The 20,821-nt window shown below is 45.6% G+C and overlaps 1 protein-coding gene across 3 annotated transcripts in view; it reads left to right on the top strand.

Moving 5' to 3' along the window:
• The first annotated feature begins 751 nt into the window (after nucleotides 1–751).
• TNNI1 (troponin I1, slow skeletal type) overlaps nucleotides 752–20,821 on the top strand; it is a 56,202-nt gene continuing 36,132 nt past the window's right edge. The window contains exon 1 of one of the 3 annotated variants that reach the window (XM_084853598.1): nucleotides 752–939. The gene's annotated coding sequence lies outside the window, so the exon portion shown is untranslated. Of the gene's footprint in view, nucleotides 940–8,674; nucleotides 8,984–20,821 lie in introns of those variants that run through there. The other 2 variants (XM_084853595.1, XM_084853596.1) reach the window with 2 other exon arrangements.

Below are 20,821 nucleotides of genomic sequence, written 5' to 3'. Positions count from 1 at the left end.
ATAGGGTGCATGGTTGGTTGGGGGCATGCTGGGAATTGTAGGACTTTTTCTATCTAAACATGCATAGGATTGCAGCGTTTTTATCTTTAAATTTAGCTCTTACAGGTTACTCACTCCACACCAAATAGCCAATCCCCACAGTACCTAATGTAGATACCTGAGGCCCATAGAGTTTTAAGTTTGATTTCATCTAGGCAACCGGGGGTGGGAGGGAGAGAGAGATTTCCACCTGGGGGCAGTGGAAAAGTCCACAGGAAGGGAAGGACAAGAAGGCGTGGGGGGACACTATTTTGCCTGTTTTCCCTTCCACTCACAGAACAGGACATTGCTGGTCCATGACAGTCACATTGAACTGATGTGTCCTGGCACACAGTTTGAGAATTGCTACCCTACATGGAACTTCCATGGCAGAACACGCGCTGTGAAGTGTGGGGACAGGAAGGAATAACATGGCATGTGACCACCACACCTTCATTCTTTGGGTTGTCATAGTCCAGTTTCCCAAATCTGGGCAAGCTAATTTATATGTGATGCAAATTCTTGACTAATTATGCAAATCAAGAGGTAGGCTGAGAAAGCTATACAGACTATGCCTCCTGCACTACTCTGCCAGATACAGTGCAGATGAGTGGAGCGGGAACAAGCAGAGAAAGGAAAGAGGGGCAAGCAGAATGGCTTATCAGGCTCAGATAGGCATGAAAGTTATGTCCTTGACAAACAGTAGGGTGGTCTTAAGACAGAAGCTTGCTTCAAGTGAACATTGGGCTGGCAACTATACAGTCATTGTCAGGCGACCTCTTGCTTCGCTAGGATGCCCAGCTGTTTTGAACAGTGATTTCATAACGACCTTTCCTTGAACAAGGAAAAGATCTCACCCAGCCCAGCATTCGGTTTCCAGCAGCCAAAGGTGTCCAGGAAGACCAGAAGCAGGATATGAAGGTAACAGCCCTCCTCTGTTTTATTTTATATCTTGCCCTTTCCAGCCCATCATGGAGCATTCAAAGCAGCTAGCAATACTTCAGCTCAAAACAATCATCTTTAAAAGTGCAAAGAAGCAGCAGCCAAGGAAACAGTCATCACAATGCAGCACAGATATTGTGTGTGTGTGTGTGTGTGGGGGGCACTTGATCACAGCCCCAGTGTTGGCACCAGATTTGGGGCAGGGTAGGGGAGATGGCCTCAGTGGACCCCTTTCCATACCATTGTCACTATTTCCCACTTGCTTGCCCTCGCTCTAGGAACCCAGTCCATGTCACTGCCCATTAGGAGAGGATGAGGCAAGCAGAGGCTGCTGCACCTTCTTGATCTTGTTACTGCTCTCATGCTTCGAGAGGGCAGGTGAACAGGTGGCATCAGCAAAGTGCAGGGAAAATAGCAGGACCAGGAGGCTCTGAGGGTCAGCAGTGGGGCCACCTTCTGGGGTGGAGCATGTCTCCTGGCTGACCCAATGATACCAACCCTTCTGATGCTGGCCCTGCACAATACCCTTTTGCTCAAATAATGAAGAGGGCTAGATGCGCTCCTTGAGGCAGCAAGTTCCAGAGCAGAGGTGCTACAACCAAGAAGGTCCTGTTCTATGTCCTCAACAACTGTGCTTCAGTCACTGGTGGGACACAGAGTAGGGCCTCTGCCATAGTTCTGAATGCCCAGGTGATCTGTCACTCCTATCTAGAGGCCTATTTTCTCTGAATATGGCCCCTGATAGATCTGCCCTTCATAAATTTGTCTAATCTTGTTAAAACACACACACACAAAACTAGCCAAACCTCAGCTAGTGGCTGTCATTACCACATCCTGTTGTAATAAATTCCACAAGTTATCTTGCGTATTGTGCAAAGATAAGGCATGCTTCCTTTTGCCCATTCTGAAAGTAATGCCAACCAAGTTCACTGGCTGATCCCAAGTTCCAGTATCCCTGCCCTGCTATCTGCCACTGGGGCTCAGAGCAAGTATTTCTTACAGGGCTGATGCTACCTTTAAGCAGAGTGAAGCAATCACTTCAGGCAGCAGATGCTGGGTGGTGGCAGCAAGGTGTTGGAGGAGAGACCTGTGTGCCGTGTATCCTGCTCCATGCCCCCTACATTAGCTTGCTGCCTTCAGGTGCAGTGAAGGATGCTGTCCCATCATCAGTGTTGAAGACAGGTTCATCTGCCAGTGTTCTGAGGAGGTGGGAGGGGGCACCCTCTTGTTCTTCGCCTCAGGCAGCCAAATGTCTTGGCCCAGCCTTGGAACCTTAAGATTTGAACATCTGCAAGTCAATGCTGAGGTACAAAACCATCAGGGAAATGTTAAAACTTGCTGGTGATGATGAAACCATCAATAAATTAAAAACCTGCTCTTTTAAGAACACAATTAAAAAACTCACTCTTTTAAGAACACATGGAACCAGGAAAAACTTCCAAAACAAAGGACATAATGTTATTATGGAAAGGCCAAGGAAGGGGAGAGGAGCAATTGCGACAGTTGGCGAAGTGTTCCACTTCTTAAATCTTTCTTCATTGTCGTAATAGAGTAGAGGAAGTGGCTAATCCAAAAGGAAGAATGAAAAGAAAGCTTGGTTTACTTTTGAAAGACCTTATAATACTTTGATTGTCATCTTTGGAACACCCATCTTCAAGGAGACTGCTGACTTCCAACAACCACTCCTTATACATTTTACAGACTTTGAAAAGCATTACCAGTCTCCAGAGTGATACATTTGGGAATATCTGAGGGGCCTGAAGCTCAGTGCTTTGCATGCAGAAGGTCCCGGGTTCAGTCGGTGACATCTCCAGGCAGGGCTAGGAAAGAATTCTGCCTGAAATCCTGGAAAGTTGCTGCCAGCCAATGTGGGCAATTCTGAACCCGATGAACCAGTGGAAGCTGGTGGCTCCGATGTCAGTGGGGTGATGAATCCTCTCTGGGTTTCAGTCGGAACCTGTCAGAACTCTAAAGGAGCTATCCAAGGTGCAGCTTCCACTATGATGGGCCAATGGTCTGACTCAGTATAAGACAGCTTCCTTGATACCATCATTTGCACGTTGACCAATGAAAACAGCAGTCTTAAAGTTTGCAACATGTGCAGTTCAAGAAACCAAAGAATCTGTTTTCTCTTCTCCTTTATATAGCCCTAAATGGCTTGGGCCCATCATACTGCAGACCGCTCTTCTTCTCTGATATCCCATCATGATATCAAAATCTGTATTATTTCGAACTACATATCTCACAAGTGGTTTTAATTTTTAATTTAAAATATTTCTTGGCTGCCTTCAGGGCAGAAGCCCTCCCAAGGAGGCTCACAGCAATAAAGTACATAAAAGAGTTAAAATATTAAAAGCGGCAAAAATATAAACACAGTAAAATGGCGATAAAAACAACAATAGAAGCCAACAATAAAACTGGCATCTATATTTCAGCAATATAGTCAACACATACCAATAGGACAGTCACTTGTACTCAAAGGGAAAATTCTTAGGATGCTTTGAGTAGAAGTGACAAAGGCAAATCCTTTGAGGATACATCCAGATGGATGGCTCCTAGTGCTACTATTCAGAAGGCATAGTGCAGCTCTTCTGTCCTTCCCCACTTCATGGATTTTTTTGCAGCAAGCTAAAAGATGGAAGAAGCAGCGGGGAAGGGCTGCAGCTCAGTGGCAGAGCACGTGCTTTGCATGCAGAAGGTCCTAGGGTCAATCCTCAGCATCTCCAGGCAGGGTAGGGCAGTCTCCTGTCTCAAACTCTGGAGAGCCACTGCCCATCAGTGCTGACAGTACTGGGGCTGGATGGACCAAGGGTCTGACTCAGTATAAGGCTGCTTCCTATGTTCCTACATTTCAGTGGGAAAACGCCGGAAGGCTACCAGCTGAAGATGTCATTTGGAGCTCTGTAAAACTGTGAATAAGGCAGGGCGATTGCGTGATAACAGCCTCGTCTGGAAGCACCATCTGGAAGCATCCTTAGTGTTGACCATACATTACTCATGGGCTATGGATCTCTCTTACTTCCCCATTTTCAGTTCGTCGCCCTGATGCATTTGTACATGCCTGTGCCAATGTCCCATAAACATTTGCTCAGATACACATAGGGAGTGTCATATGATTCACCAAGAGCATACAGTGCCATGGTTATACATTGTTTCTACTTTCCTGTACTGTCCCTCCTAGGACAGCCTCCACTGATTCTCCTTAACCAAATGTACAAGCACAGGCATTGTCTCGGTGGTTTAGTTAATTCCAGGGAAGTAGGGGAAAACTGGAAGAAGACAGGAGTTAAGACTATGCTCACAATGCGGCATCCATCCATGTGATTCTGGTGACATGTACGAGTCCTGAGACTGGGAGGGCTTTTAGTGGTCAGGATTATGCTCACTGCAGATTGATTTTTTTTTAAAGCATTTGTCAGTTTTTTTCCTGATTATATTTCACCCATGTATATTTCCTTTTAACTGTTATCTCTTGCACCCAAAAGCAAACCAAATGTGGAAAGGGCATTGGTGTAATGCCAAACAAAGAATCACTCCCCAATTCAAACAACAGAAAAATACAACATCTCCATAAAGTGTATTGAAAGAGTACACACATACAACAAGATGAAGAAAAATGCACTACAAGAATAACTGAGATATACATATACAATATACAAAATACTGCAAAGAGCTACCTGTGGAAACAAGCAAGGTTACCAAAGCACCCATGCTTGGCTCTTTACATATGGTGAGCAGCTCTGGAGTAGATGTAAGGGGAAAACAGTAGTGAAAACTCCAAGTGTTTGGCACAAGTTTTTTGGATAGGAATCAGAGATAATCTCACTTGGCTAGAAAGCCAATTTTGTTTTGATTTTTGAAACTTGCTGGCGCAAAGAAACTGGTAAAACTAGCACAAAAACTTTGGCATAGATTTGGAGGTGATATGAGAATATGGATTTTTTTTAGCATTCACCATGACCCACCAAGGGGGTGTCATTTTCACGCTTTTGGTGGCCACAGAAAACACAGGCCTGTGGCACAGAAGAGCACAAAACTGGCACATTTTGGCATATTTTGTTTGGAGGAGATACTAATTTGGGGAGTTTGTAGTTAACAGAACCATGTTTCTACAAACCTCAAAATGCTGTGAGATAATTCTGACAACTTACTTTGTTGGGTTGGTTATCTTCTTTGTCCCAGACGATACAGGAATGGTCTTTTTTTCCATGTTGTCAACCTGCTTCCACATGCGAGGTCTCTGAGATGAATACCAATGGTGACCTCTTGTGGTCAATTCGAATGCTACCCATTTGCGAAGTAGAAATTACAATGGTTACCATCATATTTTCTCAGTAGGTACTGTGGATTGATCAGACGTGGTGGGGAATACCTTTCTAAAACCGTAACACTGTTGTTTGGTCTTGTTTTCCTTTTCAGCACAATGACTGTTATGCCCTCGGGCAAAAGAAAGAAAGAAAAGGAATGTTGCTGCTGCTGCTGCTGCTTTTATTGGTATTAGTATCAATATTAGTGCCCTGTCAATGTGAAGGCTTTTTACAGAATAATACAAGCAAAAAGGATGATGAGAGTTGTAGTCCAACACATGCGGAGGGCACCAGCTTGGGGATGTGGTATTTATTTATTTATTTCACTTATTTCATTTCTATACCGCCCAATAGCCGAAGCTCTCTTGTGGCATAGACAATACCGATGGACAAATGATCTGACTTAGTATAAGGCAGCTTCTTATATTTCTATGACGTTGAGCAGGATCCAGTGCTGGCAATTAGCCAGCTCTAAACGTATTGCGCTAGCGGGAACAAGTGCTAGTGCGACAGGAAAGTAGTGCATGCTAGTGAAACCCAAGAAACTAGCTGAAACGATGGCTCCTGAGCTGGAGCCATTCAGCGGAGCTCTCTTCTGCAACGTCCGCTGACTTGTCCCATTCCAGAAGCAGTCGTTTTGGTAGTTTCCACTTTCACAAGATTCCCATTGTGCCCACAGTCATTCCTGCTCGTGCAGTGGCAGCATTCGTTTCAGATGGCCATGAAAACTAAGGGCTTCTGCCAAAGACTTCACAGAAGAAGTTTGCTTTGAGGAGGGCTTTGATGAATTGGGATAAAATACCCCCTGGTCTTCCTTCTGACCAGGGACTGCCGATTGCAAAGCAGCTGCCACACCATGGTGATATGAACTGCACAGACCTGCTGCACTGATGATCAGGCAATTTTACCTCTCTACTGCAAGTCAATGCCTTTTTTTTTTTTTTTTTACCCCCACCCCTACGGGGGCAGTAGTAGAATTTCACAAAAAAACCTAGTTGAGGGAGGGGAAACTTCAGTCCTTTTCTCCCAGAGTGCCACAGTCCCAATCCGAATTGGGGCCACACATGCTTACAGGAGAGCAGAGAAAGCTAGCATGCAGAGCTCCACTATGCTAGTTTGGACCTTAGTCACAGTCTTAAAATGGAATGTGGGAGGAGGTAACAGACATCCAGATTAGCCTCTAAGTGCTAGGATAGTTTCAGGTTGGACATAGGACTGTCCCTAAAATGGATGGGATGAAGAAACAGACGTTGCAAGGCAGTCTCTCATCTACCCACCCACCCACCGACCAGAGCCAGACTTGCTTAACTTCAGCAACGTGGCTGACTCATGTGCTTTCAGACCATGCCCAGGTCCTCCAGCCCTTCAGGTCAGTCAGTCAGGAGATAAATCCCAGGAATTTGTTCATTCGTTCGTTCGTTTGTTCGTTTATTCATTCATTCCATTTCATTTCTATACCGCCCAATAGCCAAAGCAATCTGGGTGGTTCACAAGCTTTTGTTTCTACTGTTTGTGGCTTTTTAAAGGATCAACAGATGACTTATCCTGCATGGGGTGGGGGGAATGCAGAAAAAATAAATGTGCTGCTTATGCAAGGAGCAGCTGAACAGCACAGGCATGAGGTTGCTAATAGATAAGTTTGTATAGGATCATATTAATCACTAATTAAGTCTTGCATTGAAAAAGTAGATGCGAAAATATCCTGACGCTGCAATCATAAACAGACCAGCATGGAAATTAAGTTGTGTGACTGAAATAATTTGGACTTCGCTTCCAGAAATGTGTTTAGGATCAGGGTACTTGACAGCCAATCTTCTGAGTAGGGTTTGTGGAACCACTGTTCAAGACCATCCTTTGCCTTTTTCATACCAGTGGTAAAAAACGGTACGTCACTGCCCTGCCCTTGGTTGCCCTCACCAGCCTCCAGCATTAGAGCTGCCTTCCTAGAGCACTTTGTGTAAGAAATCTGTGTGAACTGGGCATGTCCAGTGCCATCTTGGAGATGCTCTCACTTCCTGCTGCCACAAGCTGCTTGGACCAGCAAAAGGTGGGATGCAGGGGGAGGGGATGTTCAAGTGGTTGCTGCCCTGATATTGTGCCCCAAACACGCCACCTTAGGTAGAGCTTCAGCCTAACACATGACTAGGCCACCCAGCCTAGCCCTTCTATTATCTACACAGTCACTAGTCTATAAATGCTAAAGAGCAGCAGTTAGAGTGAACTAGGAGAACATCAGTATTTCCTTGATGGTGACACAGATGGGAGACCCAGTGAGTTGTTGTGCCTAGTGCCAGAGAAGGGCTCGGGACAGCCAAGTTCAAATCTCCGCTCAGCCATGAAACTCCCTCGGTGACTTTGGGCCAACCCCTATCTCTAAGGCTAACCTACCTCACAGGGATGTTGTGAGCATAAAAGCAAAGAGGAGAACCATGTATGCTGCCCCGAGCTCCTTGGAGGAAAGATGGGGTATATATGTAAATAAGCAACTGATCTGTGTCATCTGTGCTGCCTTATAGCTTCTCATAGGTTGACCAGCAGAGCTGCTTATCTTCCCTGTGGCTCAGTTCTCCATAACAGCAGTGGTTGTGAGGAAAAGAGAGCAGTGGTGCAGTTAGGACTGGACCTTGGCACTCCAGTTCAGCCCGCCCCCCCAGAGGGCAGCAGGTGATGGGGGCAATGACAGACAGGCTGGGTGTCAGAAGCGGTTCAGGCACGGGCATGCTGGGAACACCAGATCTGACACTGGTCCCCACGGAATCCTTTCATTATTATTATTTTATTTTATTTACATTTTATAGTTGTGGGTGGGAGGCCAGGCCTGTACATGGTTACAGTTGCTGAATATATTATTTTTACTTAAAAAACTTATTATCTGTCTACAACAAAATGGTTCTCATTCCCAAGTAAATGTGTTTTAGTGCCAGGATAGCAGAAGCAATTATCATTTTATACTTGAAGTCATGATGGTGTCATGATCTAATGAGTTTAAAGTGCGAAACTGCACATGCTCAGAGTATTTCATTTTTTTAAAAAAAAATCAGCGTTGGCAGACTGTGTTTTGTTTTTTGCTTTAACGTATCATGAGTGTAGAAGCAATTGTAAAGCAGGGAATGGAGTGTGTGTGTGTGTGTGTGTGGAAGAGGTGAGAAATGTTAGGTCTGCACCTCACAACTGAAGAAATGTGCTATCTACCCCCCCCACACTATTTGGTCCAGGGCCTAAAGTTCAGGGCCAGCCCTCCCATGAGGCAAGGTGAAGCCCCCATCTCAGGCAGTGGAGTGGGAGGAGCGGCCAATAACATTGCTCTCCCACATCCCTGCCAGGAGGGCCCACCGGCACCAGCTCCCACAGTGGCTCCAGAGAGCCCTGCCAGCCACTCTCCTGCCACGGCATTTGCCACAGTGGGAGAGTGAGGCCAGGGTGGCTCTCTTGAGCAGCTGCTGACTAGATGATGCTAGCAGGTGCACCAGAGAGCCCTGCCGGTGCCACTCTTCCTCTGTGGAAAGTGCCACAGCAAGGGAATGGCTGGCAGGCCTCTCTGGAGCAGCCACTCACCCTCTGTTTTACTCTGAAGGGACCACCCTCCGGCTCGTTCTGAGCATCCTATCGGCAAGAGCCAAATCGTGAGCAGGCAGGCTCTCACAGGAGCCGCACCAGCTGATTCTTTCAGCCATGGGGCTCTCCAGAGAGCTGATGTGGTGGTGGTGGTGGTAAAGGTAAGGGGAAAGGGTGGGGCATGATGAGACAAGGGGAAGGGGTGGTGGGGCACATGATGAGGTAAGGGGAAGGGGTGTTGGGGGGCGGTGAGGCAAGGGGACGGAGGCATAATGTGGTAAAGGGAGGGGAAGGGGCGGGGGGCATGATGCAGTGAAGGGAAGGGGTGGGGGCGCAAGGCAGCAGCAGGAAGAGGTGTGTGGCAGGGATGGCACACTGCGCTCTCCTGCCTCAGGCAGCAGGAGAGCTCGCGCCAGTGCTCCTAAAATTACCTAGCTGCACCAATGAAAGGGAGTGACAACCTACCCAGAAATTAGCACGCCAATTAAAGTCAGAGGACAGGAATTCTTCTACAGATTGCAAGGCCATCAAATACCCAGAACTATCCATTATGGGCATGGATGAAGCACGGCAATATAAGAGACAAAGCCTGTTTATTTTCTTTGGCATCTGGTCAAGAACAGTGCAGCTGTCTCCGCTGCTCATGGATCAGAACACGATGTGCTCCAAAGTGGGACATGCCCTGGGCAGCATCCCAACTGGCTCACTGTCCAGATGCTCCATTAGCAGTTCTGCGCTGCCCTCTGGAGGCAGCCTGGTGACTTCCTTTCATCTCATCAATGTGGTTGTATGCAAGCATAAGCCCTGGACTGGTTTCTTGGTTTCTTAATTTGGCATTATTAGGAACTTGGCAAAAAGGCTACGGCCAACTGTGGCCGTGGCCCCAAGACTGGCAAATGGGTGAAACTGAGGGGATTCAACTTTCTAATGTTACAGTTTCATGAAGGCAACACTTGGGCTGATATGTGGCAAGGCAAAGAAAGCAAAAGTGCAAGGGAGGATGGGCGAGGAAACACAGGAATCTGTCTTATACAGTCAATAAGTCCATCCAGTTCAGTCTTGTCTATTCTACATTAGGGACGTTGGAGAAATCTGCAACGGATTCAAATGTTTGGATTTCTATGGATCCAACCTGCAGATTCTGCAGCAGACCAGCTTTTTCCAAGTCACATGGATTCTGCAGACTTGCGGACTGGTTTTCTGATTTTAGGAGGGGATTTGTGTTAATTCGCATTAATGCGAATCAAAGCGAATGACTGCTAATGTGAATTAGCACAAAGAGAGCAACATTCTGGTTTTTAAAAATCCAGTTCTGTCAAAGAATGGATGATGGAACGAAAGTTGCCTGACAATCCATGAAACACAGACGGAGTGGATTTAACAAAATCTGTCCACCCTTACTCTACATTGATGGGCAGAAGCTCTCCTGGGTTTCAGACAGGAGTCTTTCCCTGCCCTACCCGGAGATACAGCAGATTGAAACTGGGGGACCTTTTGCATGCCAAGCATGTGTCGTAGCACTGACCTACAAGCTGTTCCCTCTGAGCTTAGCAGAACTCCTCACAGTAGCTGGGGAATGAGGTGGGGGAATGACTTTTCTCAGCAACAATGTTCAGCTGTGAGCTATCCCTGTTGTAAATTAATGCAAAGTATTTTGGAGTGTCTTGGCCATGAATGGGCAATTAAGACGCATTAGCTTTTCAAAAGTCCTGCTCCTGGTCCAGATGAAAACTGCTAGAATTGGTTTGTTGATACGGGTCAATACAGCTGCCTGCAGTTTTGGACTCTCCTTGGAGGCATGGTGATGTCATGCTGAGCACCCGCACTTCAAAATTTACCACCACATCACTGCAGCTCTGTAAGCAGAAGTGCTGGTGTTTAGGCAGTGGGCTGAGAATGGTGGGGAGTATAACACTGTGCCCCAGCACGAGTGCTGAAGATGTTGTGCTAGCATAAACATATGTGCACACAACGGGCAGCATCCAATTGGACACTAGTGCTAAAGTAAATTACATTGCGCTAGCGTAAGCAGCCTCTAGCACGACGCCAATAGCATTAGCTGTCACAACAGGTTTTCTGGGGAATCCTCTCATGCCAATTAACGCTATTGGCATTGTGCTCGAGGTCCCTTACGCTAGTGCGATGGAATTTACATTAGCACTTGTGTCCAATTGGATACTGCTCAATGTAACTAGTGCTTGCTAGGGCAATGGGAAAAAGCTGCGATTGGCTGAAATTCAGCAGCCAATTGCCACTTTCCCCCATTATCTTAGTAAGTGCTAGTTACATTGTGCAAGCATTGGTTTACACCGACGCTGTGTCATTTCTGCTAATGCTGGGCACAGTGGGATGCTACCCAAGATATCCCACAAAGGGTTTTATACAGCGTTTCAAGTCAAGTAGAAGGGTGGTATGGCTCTGCAGAGAGGCCTTAAAAGGGGATTTGAGAAATTCATAGAGGATATGTCTGTCAAAGGCTATGAGCCATGAAGGCTAAGGGAGCCTCCAGGACTGAGACAGCATGTCACTGAAAAAGTTGTCAGGTCAACAGTGTGGGGAAGGGTTTACCTTTGTGCCCAACTTGTAAGCTTCCCAGAACCATCTGGATGATCACAGATCAGACCAAATGGACCACTGATCTGATCTGGGAGGGTTCTTATTATTTTCTTATGGAAAGGAGCCTATCCTAACTTGAGAAATCCCTAAAAGAAAAGGTAGAGTTAAGGTGAGTCACAAAAAAAGAAAAAGAAAAAAAAGTTCCACCTTAAAAAAACTCAAACTTATAATGCTTATAAAAATGACACCTGTTGAGCTAATGACCTGAAACAGCATCCATAATCTACCTGAATTTACCTGATGAAGTCTACAGTTGTAAACCCTTTCAAACTGATCGGACATATTTGCCACAGATACAGCAAGTTAAAATGTGCTAAAAATTGAGACATTTGTACTGTGTCTTGCTTAGCATATCATCTATTTCTTTCATATTCTTGGGGAAATTACTGATGTCCTTTATTTGGGTTTGTTGAGGAGGTGTGCCTTTCATTGGTTTAGTGAAATTCTGAGCAGCAGTTTAAAACCTATTCAGGTTTTTCTGCCCCATGAAAGCCCATGGCAGCTACGGCCAGCAGTTATGTTGGCCATGCTCAGTTTTGCTCTGAAGCTAGAATGCTGCCAGTACTCTAGTCCCACTGTCCCTGTCAGCACAGTGTCAGCGGAGCTGGGGTAGCAGGAAACTGTGGACTGAGATAAGAGTGAGGTAATTTTGAAGACTGAGGGAATCACTCTCACTGATTGACAGATCACAGATGAAGAGAGGGAGGAAAAGGAAAAAGCTATGCTGGAATCCTGTGCGGGCTTACTCAGAAGCAAGCTATTCTGAACATATAGGGACATATCTATTGCTTTGTACACATCTGTTCAGTTAATGACTTGTTAGTGTTTTGTTTTTTAGTTAGTGCCCCCCCCTCCCCACCAGAACACTGTAATAATAAATTTCCTTTTCAAAAACTAGGGAAATTCAATGATAAAAAAACCTGCTGGTTTAAGAGCAGAGCTAAGGCTATCTCATGTTGCCTCAAGCGCCACAAAGCCAGGAAACTGGAAGCCAAGGCTGATGCCTTAACCGACATGCCCCATGATCAATGATGACGTTGTGCAATGTCACAAATTGTGCTTGCTTACAAGCAACAAACAGGGGTCAACTCACAGGAGGATTCCTCTAGCAATATGGTAAGGGTCAGATGGTTCATAAAGCAATACAGGGCTAGGATAATGTGGGGCATCTTTGCTGGTCCCAGGCACTCCATCATCCCATCTGGATTTGGGCCTGGAAGACCAAAGAAAAGTGTGGGTACGTGGAGGGTAGGTTGTAAGCAAGTACAATTTGTTACATTGCAAACATCATCACTTCTCTCTCATACACTTTCTGCCACCCCTTCTCTCTCTCTCTCTCTCTCTCTCTCTCTCTCGGCATCTCTGCACCAGCCTAAAATCCTGCATTTAAAATGAGGCTTTCTGCTTCCATTTTAAATGCAGGATCACAACTGACTCCCTTTACATGTGCTTCCCTTCCCCCCTCCTTCTCCCCATATTTGAGTCTCCCATTATCTTTCATTGATCTTGCTCCTCTTCTGGCTGCTTTAATTCTTTTCACGGAGGAAAGTGAAGCGGAACACAACGGGGTAATTTGATAGCTCATTATCTGCGATCTATTTAAAAACTGAACAAGGGGCATTTAGTGCAGGAGATGCCTTGGAGGTTCACGGTGTCATGTAAAGAGCCCGCAAACTTCTGTGAAGGAGCAACCTCAATCGCAGGATGAAAGCTCCATATGAAGGAGCCCCCCGTCTCCCTCTCCCTCTCCCTCCCCCTCTTCCACTCCACCCAGTGTGCTGCCTGCCAGGGGAGAGACAGATCCCTCTTGCCATCTTTGTCATCTTGCCAGATTTCATAACCCATCACTTGCAGAGAACTTTTGAAATTAGGATGGGGGCTGCAGGATACCCACCCCGGCTATTCATTTGTTTATTAAGAAATTTTATGCCCCATATTTCTCCTCCCCAAAAGGAGTCACTCAGAGCAAATTATGAAATATAACAAGCATAAAAACCATAAACCATCATTCAAACACGCATACCTGGCTAAGAGGCTGGCAACCAGTCTCACTGAACTCAGAGGGACTTACTTCTGAGTAGACATGCCTAGGATTGTGCTGCTATAAGAGGGTAACCCATAAGGGAGGGGTTTTGAGGGGGGCAGGTCGAAGGAAGGGAGACAAGTGGAACCACATGTATGCTCAAGAAGGGAGTTCTACAAGCAGGGGGGTCTCTTTCAAATAAGCACATACATACGTATGTACATACATACATACTATCCCAGTCAGTTTGCAAGCTGAGATGGCATAATGTGACATTTGCTCCAGATAAAGACCTGGCAATATCTACCCTTTGTTTAGAATCTTACCTTGGAAATTTCTCTTCTTTCGACACAATGGAACTTTCTGGCAGCAGCTGCTGTCATCTGGGCTGCATTCCAGTCTTTCTTGACATTTGGAGCTTACAGGGTAGTAGCAGCCTTGGGGGGTGGATGGACATATTCAAGGAATTATCTCCAGAAAGCTATCTTTAAAGGCAACAAAAGCTCAGCTGTTGTTTCTAAAGATGTCCCACACGGTACTCACTTTGGTAGCTATTACCTTTGAAAAGGTCAGTGGAGCAGGATGGCTAAATGATCCCTTTGTTCAGGAAGGGCTGGAAATGGAGAGGACACAAGCATTTGACCTGCCATAGGGCTGGTTCTGACATTGCTTTTTAAAGTCAGGCATCTTAAGGGCTGGCTGTGTGAAACTGCCCCCCCCCCTTGAGATGGATGCACAAGCAGCAGGGTTACACATGTCTCCCCTTCAAGCCAAGGGCAGACACACAGCAACATTCAAAAAACTGACCAAAAGAATGCAACTCTGGCATGAAGATTGTTTCATGCCTGATCCTTTGCAAACTTTTAAAGATACAGAATTTAGGATATTATTATTGTTGTTGTTGTTGTTGTAGGTAATAAGCACTTTCAGTTCCATGTTGTTCAAAGGTCCTGAGAGGGACATGCCTTGCTCTAGTATCTTTACGGTGTGGATTGATGGAATGAGTTTTTGGTTCCTCAGCCACAGTGTGCAGGTGTCAAATCCATCCTTGTCTCTGTTAAGCTCTGTTTTTATGGCCTTATAATCTGGGCCTACTCTGAGGTGTACCTGGTAATGGTTGCAAGCTAGTACAGAGTCAGCAAAAGTTACAGAGCTAGTTGCCAGTCGAAGGAAATGTCAGAACCTCATCAATAGTTTTCACTGTAGTTCAGTCAACTGCAGGGAAAGTACAGCAAATCAAGTTGGGCCATATGTCAAATGATTTCTAATGGATGGCTGTACATGTGAATTGCTGCTGCAAGATCTTAAATTCCAGACTAATCAAACCTGGAAATCTGACCACTGTATGTTGGGGAAACTTGTGTGTGCCTTTTGCCTCCATGTCTGTTTTACACAGCTGTAAGACTAGTATTTTGTCAATTCAAACACATGAAGACTTCCATGGGACATTTTCTTTGTTTGCCTACACATTTGGAATTGGGATTTTTCTGATAATTAAAACTTTGAACCTCTCATAATTCAAAGAGAACACTAAATGTTTTTAATTACAGGGAGATGCATCTCTTTTTGGAGGGTGGGGTCATCCATTTAATTGAAAACAACTTGATGCTATGCTGGAACACTGAATAGAAGCAGAAAAAGAACTAAAAGGCATATTTGGTATACCAGATTATTTTGTCATTGCATACTCTTGTGGCTTGGAACACCAAAAGCAACAGTGGTCATACTGTTCTGATAATACTGGGGTAGTTTGATTGCTGTGTGTTCCCTTTTAATAACATGTTTAGGATCATGTGTCTAATGTCCTAAAGTCCTATTGACTCTCAGACCTTTAGTTGAACATTGCAGAGTCTCTCTCTCAAGAATCTATTACCTCCTTCCTGGGAGTTGTTTAGACTCATCTTTAATGTTCCTTTTATTGTGCTATGAACTCTAGGAACAAACTGAGATACTTCAGTGCTTGACTAGGAATACTTTTTGTAACAAATAAGTAATCTGGAAGATCCAGGGGGCAGAGGGGGGACTAGACAGGTGCAATAAAAATGTCCACATATTAAGCTCGTTTTTCTACTCAGCTCACTTCTGTGTCCTTTAGATGATAATACGGTATTGGCTACAGCTGAAAAATATACTAAGTCACAACACTTTTGCTCACTGATGGGCAGTGGTTGTTGAGAAAGCCTATTCGTTAGAGATAATAAATCACAGTAGCTCATGTACTAAGCATCCTTACAATGTTCTTCCCATACTTATGAAGCTGGAAGCAGGAGCAGGAATAGAACTGAGACCAAACTATTTCACTGGAGAAACAGAGAGAGAAGTTGAAACAGAGAGAAAATAGAGAGGGGATACCAGGAGAGGCAGCAGTCACTAAAAGAAGGTAGCATTTTAGTATGCATCCATGGCAGGCAACTTGCAACCCTTCAGTTGTTGTTGGACTGCAGCTCCCATCAGTCCTAGCCAGCACAGCCAGAGATGAGGAATGATGGGAGTTGCAGTCCAACAACATCTGGAAGTCTAAGGCTGCCTTTACATTAAAGAAACCCGCAGCCCTCCCATTGTGGAGCCTTTCTGCATTTACAGAGGGCTCCCAGACAGCTCTCTGAGCACGAGGAGCCCCAGTGATGAAGCATCTCAGCCCCAGAGACAAAGCATCAGCAAACAAGTGAATTAAGCAACTGTGTGAGTTTAGCAGCAGAGCGAGGAAGCCAGGGCAGTGAACATTCCCCTCCTTACTCCATACTCACAGTAAGTAACTGTAAATAAATAGCTATAAATAATTGCCCCACCTTCTCGTAGTAAACAACTAGGTTTTCCAGGGAACCCCCCCCTCAAAAAAACAAAACAAAACACAGTTATGAAGGTAGAAAGCCAGCAGTGGAGAGGGGGCTATCCAGTGTATTGCACTGAGTGCCACATGTACGACTACCTACCTGCTGGATGGAAGTCGTGGGTGTGTCCTCAGTGTAATGAGCTCCTGGCTCTCAGGGAACAAGTGCGTTCCCTTGAGGCCAAGGTTGCTGACCTGGAGAAGCTAAGAGAGGCAGAGAGGTTGGTGGATGAGGCCTTCAGGGACCCGTTAGCTGTGTCCCACTCCCAGGGGGACAGCTCCTCTGCTGTCATGGAGAATGCAGGTCTCAGGGAAGGAGGGGTCATTCTGAGGAAGGGGGAAATGATCCCTTAGAAGGGACCCATTCCTCGGAAGACAAACAAATATCCTCTCATGCTGAGGATGTGCCTACAGGGGGAGGTGGGCTTGTGGTAGTGGGAGATTTGATCATTAGACATAGACAGCTGGGTTTGTGATGGGTGTGTAGTCCACATGGTGAATTGCCCACCTAGTGCAAAGGCTGCCAAATCATGCGCCGTCTAGATAGCCTGGTAGATAGTGCTGGGGTGGAGTCAGTGGTCGTGGTCCATGTTGGTACCAACAATGTGGGGAAATGTAGTCGTGAGGTCCTGGAAGCCAAATTTAGGTTGCTAGGTAGGAGGTTGAAATCCAGGACCACCAAGGTGGCTTTCTCGGAAATGCTACCTGTTCCATGAGCAGGGCCAGCTAGACAAGTGAAGCTGAGGAGTCTCAACACGTGCATGAGATGGTGGTGCAGGGAGGAGAGGTTCAGATTTGGTAGGCACTGGGGAACATTTTGGGACAAGCTGGGCCTGTACAAGAGGGACGGGCTCCATTTGAACCAAAATGGAACCAGACTGCTGGTGCTAAACATAAAAAGGGTGGCAGAGCAGCTTTTAAACTAAACCCTGGGGGAAAGCCGACAGGATCTGGGAAGCATCTGGTTCAGGTTAAATCACCCCAAAGGGATGAAGATGAAAATGTTTTTGATTGCCCACATGTAGAAGGGGAGGAAATAGGGCAGGAGCACATGGTAGAACGTAATAGCCAATCAAAGGGGCCAATGTCCCATAGCAAAAGATGCACATGCCAGAGGCATCTGGGGAAGGATACCGTGTATAGGTGTTTCTATGCAAGTGCTAGAAGCCTCCATGCCAAAATGGGAGAATCGGAGTGCTTGATTTTAAAGGAAAACCTGGATATAGTGGGCATTACAGACACCTGGTAATTTCCACTGGAGAAGGAAATGGCAACCCACTCCAGTATTCTTGCCAAGAAAACCCCATGGAAAGTATCACAAGGCTAAAAGATATGACACCGGAAGATGAGACCCTCAGGTCGGAAGGTGTCCAGTATACTACTGGGGAAGAGCAGAGGGTATTTCCAAGTAGCACCAGAAAGAGTGAAGCGGCTGGGCCAAAGCCGAAAGGACACTCCGCTGTGGATGTGTCTGGTGGTGAAAAGAAAATCCGATGCTGTAAAGAACAATATTGTTTAGGAATCTGGAATGTCAGATCAATGAATCAAGGGAAGCTGGAGGTGGTCAAACATGAGATGGCAAGATTGAACATCGACATCTTGGGAATCAGCGAACTAAAATGGACAGGCATGGGCGAATTTAATTCAGGTGACCATCATATCTACTATTGTGGGCAAGAATCCCTGAGAAGAAATGGAGTAGCACTCATAGTCAACAAAAGGGTGGGAAAAGCAGTACTGGGGTACAATCTTAAAAATGATAGAATGATCTCAGTACGAATCCAAGGCAAACCATTCAACATCACAGTAATTCAAGTCTATGCCCCAACCACTGATGCTGAAGAAGCTGAGCTTGATGGGTTCTATGAAGACCTACAACACCTTCTAGAACTAACACCAAAAAAAGATGTCCTCCTCATCATAGGGGATTGGAATGCTAAAGTAGGAAGTCAAGAAATCACCGGGATAACAGGCAGGCATGGCCTTGGTGTACAAAATGAAGCAGGACAAAAGCTAATAGAGTTTTGCCAAGAGAACACGCTGATCATAGTAAACACTCTTTTCCAACAGCACAAGAGACGACGCTACACATGGACATCACCAGATGGTCAATATCGAAATCAGATTATGTACTTTGCAGCCGAAGATGGAGAAGCTCTATTGTTGTTCAGTCGTTCAGTCGTGTCCGACTCTTCGTGACCCCATGGACCATAGCACGCCAGGCCTTCCTGTCCTGCGCTCTCTCCCGGAGCGTGCTCAAGTTCATATTCATTGCATCCGTGATGCTATCTAGCCATCTCATCCTCTGCCGTCCCCTTCTCCTTTTGCCTTCAGTCTTTCCCAGCATCAGGGTCTTTTCCAGGGAGTTTTCTCTTCGCATTAGGTGGCCAAAATATTGGAGCTTCAGCTTCATTATCTGTCCTTCCAATGAGCACTCAGGGTTGATTTCCTTTAGGATGGACTGATTTGACCTCCTTGCAGTCCAGGGGACTCGTAAGAGTCTTCTCCAGCACCACAGTTCGAAAGCATCAATTCTTCGGCGCTCAGCCTTCCTTATAGTCCAGCTCTCACAGCCATACATTACTACTGGGAAAGGAGAAGCTCTATACAGTCAGTCAAAAACAAGACCTGGAGCTGACTGTGGCTCAGATCATGAGCTTCTTGTTGCAAAATTTCGGCTTAAATTGAAGAACGTAGGGAAAACCACTAAACCGTTCAGGTATGACCTAAATCATATCCCTGATGAATATACAGTGGAGGTGAGGAATAGATTTAAGGGATTAGACCTGATAGACAGAGTGCCTGAGGAACTATGGACGGTGGTCCGTAACATTGTTCAGGAGGCAGCAACGAAATCCATCCCAAAGAAAAAGAAATGCAAGAAAGCCAAGTGGCTGTCTGATGAGGCTTTACAAGTAGCTCACGAAAGAAGGGAAGCGAAAAGTAAGGGAGAAAGGGGAAGATATATCCAACTGAATGCAGAGTTCCAGAGAACAGCAAGGAGAGACAAGAAGGCCTTCTTAAATGAACAATGCAAAGAAATCGAGGAAAACAACAGAATGGGAAAGACTAGAGATCTCTTCAAGAAAATTGGAGATCTCAAGGGAACGTTTTGTGCAAAGATGGGCATGATAAAGGACAAAGAAGGCAGGGACCTAACAGAAGCAGATGAGATTAAGAAGAGGTGGAAAGAATACACAGAAGAACTATACAGGAAAGATCTGAATGTCCCTGATAGCCATGATAGTGCCGTCACTGAACTTGAGCCAGACATCCTAGAGAGTAAAGTCAAGTGGGCCTTAGGAAGCATTAGTAACAACAAAGCTAGCGGAGATGACAGTATTCCAGCTGAGCTATTTAAAATCCTAAAAGATGATGCTGTTAAAGCGCTGCATTCAATATGCCAACAAATTTGGAACACTCAACAATGGCCGCAAGACTGGAAAAGGTCAGTTTACATTCCAATTCCAAAGAAGGGCAACGCCAAAGAGTGTTCAAACTACCGCACAATTGCGCTCATTTCACAAGCCAGCAAGGTGATGCTCAAAATCCTACAAGCTAGGCTTCAGCAGTATGCGAACCAAGAACTACCGGAAGTACAAGCTGGGTTTTGAAGAGGCAGAGGAACTAGAGATCAAATTGCCAACATTCGCTGCATCATGGAGAAAGCAAGAGAATTCCAGAAAAACATCTATTTCTGCTTCATTGACTACGCTAAAGCCTTTGATTGTGTGGATCACAACAAACTGTGGCAAATTCTTAAAGTGATGGGAGAACCAGACCACCTTACCTGTCTCCTGAGAAACCTGTACGAGGGTCAAGAAGCAACAGTAAGAACCAGACATGAAACAACCGAGTGGTTCAAAATTGGGAAAGGAGTACAACAAGGCTGCATATTGTCACCCTGCTTATATAACTTATATGCAGAGTACATCATGAGAAATGCTGGGTTGGATGAATCACAGGTCGGAATTAAGATTGCTGGGAAAATTATCAACAACCTCCAATATGCAGACGATACCACCCTAATGGCAGAAAGCGAAGAGGATCTAAAGAGCCTCTTGTTGAGGGTGAAAGAAGAGAGTGCAAAAGCTGGTTTGAAACTCAACATTAAAAAAACTAAGATCATGGCATCTGGCCCCATCACTTCCTGACATATAGAAGGGGAAGAAATGGAAGCAGTGACAGATTTTACTTTCTTGGGCTCCAAGATCACTGCAGACGGTGACTGTAGCCATGAAATTAAAAGACGCTTGCTCCTTGGGAGGAAAGCTATGGCAAACCTAGACAGCATAGTAAGAAGCAGAGACATCACCTTGCCGACAAAGGTCCATCTAATCAAAGCTATGGTTTTCCCAGTAGTAATGTATGGCTGTGAGAGCTGGACTATAAGGAAGGCTGAGCGCCGAAGAATTGATGCTTTCGAACTGTGGTGCTGGAGAAGACTCTTGCGAGTCCCCTGGACTGCAAGGAGGTCAAATCAGTCAATCCTAAAGGAAATCAACCCTGAGTGCTCATTGGAAGGACAGA

The sequence above is a fragment of the Heloderma suspectum genome, chromosome 4, assembly GCF_057233095.1.
Source record: "Heloderma suspectum isolate Gila_16-S chromosome 4, 16-S_ref, whole genome shotgun sequence".
NCBI lineage: Eukaryota > Metazoa > Chordata > Lepidosauria > Squamata > Helodermatidae > Heloderma > Heloderma suspectum.
The sequence above is the reverse complement of the archived record's forward strand: the minus strand, read 5'-3'. Positions and strand labels throughout refer to the sequence as shown.